Below are 4,853 nucleotides of genomic sequence, written 5' to 3'. Positions count from 1 at the left end.
GTGACTTTAATGGAAGCTCAGAGCTCAGCACTTCCCAGCATCATGTCTGGCATATGTAACCCAAGCAAACACACATGCAAGAGAAGGGCTAGGAGGTCTGTAAGACAACAGGAGGGATGGATGAGTGCTGTAGGCTTGCTCCCAGGGTGCAGAATGAGCAGTTAGGACACACATTCACACATATTGCCTATGCTGTCATGATTTCATGTATCGTGATGTATTATTTCCCAGAAGCTTCTGCATCTTGTGTTGTCCATGATTTACAAGATACAACCTATTCAGATGTCCACAGACATCCTATGTTGGTAAGTTTAACACGTCTGCTTTGTAAAGGCTGAGGATTTTTGGAAGAGTATTTTCATATCCTCAACCATCAAATCAGGAATGGAGGAGAAAACCTACATTTTTGATCATCAGGTTTACAACTCAATAATAATTGTGTTTTCCACACACAATTAAAGGGTTAAATGTTTCTGGGGCAAGGATTAGGCCCACTAATTCATGTATCCTTTCATATAGTAAGAAGAACAAATTACATATCTTGTCCTTACAACAAAACCTGTTTAAATGAGACTGGGTTGACAAGTGACCATAACTTAGAAATTAGTTTGGAATGGTGGCAGTTCAAGCCCTATCTCCCTCCCTCTTCAAGATTACAGATGAGAAAGTCCTTCCTTGCTGTGCTCAGTCTCAAAGATGCAAGCAGAAGACAAATGATGAAGAGCGCAATAAATCTCAGCAAATTGGTTGGTGTAGGTTTGTTATCTGCTTCATTTATTTTTAGGAGGGGAATCTGAAGTAGGATGTGGTACAGCAAAAAAAACAATATTAAAAGCACCAAGGAAAGAAAATGAAAAAAAGAGGTGCACACAGAATTCATTGCTTGTTCCTAGGCATGGTCAGCGAGCAGAACCTTACGCTCATAATGAACCTTTAAACATGCTTTGTAGGAGTCCATACATAAATTGGGATCAGAGATTTCCCTCATGTTTAACTAGTAGTCTTGAGGAGAGAGGATGGGGACATCTGTGGCAGAAGCTAGTGGGCCATAAAAGCCAGGCATGGTGGTAGCTATATTAGATCAGATGCAGATAAGGAGGCTAAATTATAGAGGACTATAAAAGTAAAGTTAAAACTGCATTTCTTACAGAGCTGCAAAGAGCTAGGACAAGGACTCTGGGAAAGGGTGTCATAGCTAATTAACATCTTTATTTGTGAATTGCCTTAATGGCACTGGAAATCCTACTTTAGATTTTCTGAAATTCTTGTATTTTTTCTTCCAGATCTCTCCTGTTTTAATTGATTAATAAGCCATTCTAGATGCAGAAGAAAAACCTGATGTCCTAAACTGGCAGAACTTGCTTTGTCTTACCTAGGGTTTTAACAGGTGTTAGGAAGACAACAACTTACTATAAATTACTGATTTTCTTTTCCTCCATTAAGTGACTCTATATCTGGTCTTCTTTACAAAAGAGCAAAAGCACCTTTAAAGCCATTCATGACACATATTTAGCTAGATATTTAGGTGAGTATTATCAGTTTAGTTTATTGGTGTCAATTTACAATAGGAGGGCTAATCTTTCTGCTCAAACATTACCGCAAATTGTGTGAGAATGAGAAGAAAAAAATAGGGTATCAGAAATTTACAAATCAGTGGATTTGAATGCCTGAGTGAAACAAATTGGGAAAAAGGTATGTTGATCCCATTGGAAGCAAAAGAGGAGGCTGTAGATGATGACTGTGAAAAGGTCACTTGCTACTCAAGTTTCACACTTCAAATTTCTTTCTCTTTGTCATTTCCACGTAAGCTGAAGGGGAAAGGAATAGGACTAAAACCAAAAATTATTTAGAAAATAAGTGATTTTTGTGTTCATTCTTTCATACTTTGTGTAAGACTAACATTTTCTGTGAGTTTCCTTTTCTTAAAATGCAACAGACTTATGTATTTAAGAAGTAATTCTTATTAAAAGAACAGTTACCTAGTTTTGGCTTGATATAGGTATAATAGGCTTGAACAATTAGCTCTGCACTACGAAATGAGAATCATAGAATAGTTAGGGTTGGAAAGGACTTTAAGACCATCTAGTTTCAACCCCCCTGCCATGGGCAGGGACACCCCACACTAAACCATGTCACCCAAGGCTCTGTCCAACCTGGCCTTGACCACTGCCAGGGATGGAGCATTCACAGCTTTCCTGGGCAACCCATTCCAGTGCCTCACCACCCTCACAGTGAAGAACTTCCTTTTATGCAACCTAAACTTCCCCTGTTGAAGTTTGAGCCCATTACCCCTTGTCCTATCACTACAGTGCCTAATGAAGAGTCCCTCCCCAGCATCCTTGCAGACCCCCTTCGGATAATGGAAGGCTGCTCTTAGGTCTCCATGCAGCCTCCTCTCCTCCAGGCTGGTTTCTGCATATTGATGGTGGGTGACAATTTACTACAGCAGATTTTAAGGAAGGAACCAGAAAAAAAAAAAAAAAAAAACAAGCCAGATAAATCTGAGGCATCTAGAGCTTGTAAAGAATATATATTCTTAGAACTTATTTGTTATGAATGCTTAAAAACAACTTTTATTTTTAATTGAAGGTTTTAATTTTTTTAAATAAAGCTCCACTGCCTCCCCTCCCCCAACTTTTTAAATATAGCTAAGAAACAAGCTGGAGTTCTGAGGATGGGGTGTAAAATGAGGTGTGGAGGGCAGGAAGATAACAGATTATCAAGGGAGTAAATTCTGCTGCTATTTGGATAGAGGACAGCATTTTCTTTTAAACACTTTTTCATTGGACAGCTTGCACATCTTTATTTTTGCTTGTTGCTGTATTTGTTTTCTCACCAAGCATTTGGAAAAATTATGTCTAATTCTTGCAGTTAATGAAAAATAATCATATGCAAGTTAAGCAAATCATCTTGCTCGGGATGAAGAGAACTGTATAATGGAAAAAAACACAAGATCTGATGAAGAGTATTTGCCTCATGTAACATTTCTCAGTGAAAAATAATGTAATGTGAATGTTGCAACAAAATATTAAAACACTGGTTTTAGGCCAAAGTATGGGGAAAGCAGAAAACACTAGCAATATTCAAAATAAGATGGTTCTGATGCTTACAAACTTTAAAGTGCCTTTTCTTTCCAAAGTTATGTATTTGTTAGCAATAAAAACACAAAAAAGAAAGAGGATTGTACCAAATTGTTAAACTACTATCACTGACCCGGACAAAAAAAGTGGTATTGATAAACAGGAGAGACTTGTGACTTTATTCCTGTATTTGACAAGCTCATTAACACTAACACCTTCACCCAAAACAATCAACCCAGGGTCTGATTCCACTTGCTCTAGTCAATGACAGCTCTGGTGTGAATTCAAGAGCAGAACAGAGTGCACGTTGAACATGTAGGTGAGACTACTACTTTGTCTAAACAAGCTTAGAATAAAAAGTATATGTGAGTTGTGCATTTTTCCTGTTAAAATAAATAAAAATGAGCTCTGTAATGACTCACCATTTTTTATTATGTTTAACTTTTACCGTGGGACAATGGAGACTTCATCCTAATTTTCAAATATTGTTTTTAAAACTTACAAGCACTATTTTTCCCACACTCTTATATTTGCCCTTCCAAGTACAGTCAGAGAAGCAGAATTTATATGTAACAGTCTGGAAATCTCTTTACAGGATCTAAAAATAACCTTGCAGTTTATGGGAATTTTTCAATGATAAACCCCATGTTGCAGTTTGCTAAAATGGGAGTGCTGAACATGACTGGAGGGAAGGAATTCCCAGATCTACACAAGTTAAGTAATTTTGTTGCTATTTTGAATACTTAATTTCCTAATCTCATCATTAGCCCAAGGCTCAGTACTGCTGTCTTGAGACTTGGACTAGACTAACCTTGAAAACACTTCATGCTGAGGTAGAAGAAAGTATTTCTTAGCAGGAATCTTTTATCGGTTTCTGTATCCTGGTAATTTGGGATAAGAGCAAGCAAAGCAGTGAAGTAGTGGGAAATTAAGATAAAAAATGAGTGTATTTTGCACTCATTTGGTTATTAGCTCTGTAAGGGGCCAGGCCTCCTGGGTAACCGAGTACACGAACTTGGTTACCGATCTCCTCCACGGGCTCCGACTTCAGACCGCGCTCCCGCTGCCGGCGAGCTGGAACCGAGAGCCGGCCCTCCGAAAACAACCAACTCGCCTGTGCGCAAGTTCGAGTGGAAGGAAGTCTGCAGGAGAGCGCTGCGCTGTACGCAACGCTGCCCCCACAGCACCAACAAAGGAGAGAGAAACGCTGCCAATTGCCCGTAGCAGTTCAACCGCAGAATTCAAACAAGCCGATCCCGCCGCCACCATCCCAAGGCTTCTTCGGCGACCGCACATGCCGAGCCCAGCGCTCCGCCGCGGCCAGCGCCAGTCAGCCCCGCACCGGGACCCCACCGGCAGCCGTCGGCCGCGGGGCAGGCAAGGGCCGGGCCCCGGACGGAGTGTTCAGCCCGGCCGGGAACCGCTGCTCCCGGTCTGTGTTTTAGGCGCAGAGCCCGAGCCTCCCTATCAGGAGACGGCTCACGCACCGCCCACGCCCGCTGCCGGGGCAGCATCCCGTCCGTTAACGGCCGCTATGGAGGCGCGCCCCCTCGGGGAGCAGAGCGCGGCCCCGGCGGAAGGGAAGACGGGGCGGTCACCCTGCACAGGGACCAGGGCGGTGCTTCCGCGCGGGGAGGGGCGAGAGGGAGAGGCGGGGCAGGCGAGGGGGGCCAGGAGGGTGACACTGCCGCCGGCCGATTGGCTTCGCGGCGCCGGGAGGTGCGCTCCGTATTCGCAGCGCTCTTTGATAGGCCGGTGGCAGTAAATGGAGGC

Source organism: Melopsittacus undulatus, chromosome 4 (assembly GCF_012275295.1).
Source record: "Melopsittacus undulatus isolate bMelUnd1 chromosome 4, bMelUnd1.mat.Z, whole genome shotgun sequence".
Lineage (NCBI taxonomy): Eukaryota > Metazoa > Chordata > Aves > Psittaciformes > Psittaculidae > Melopsittacus > Melopsittacus undulatus.
Note: the sequence above shows the minus strand (reverse complement) of the source record.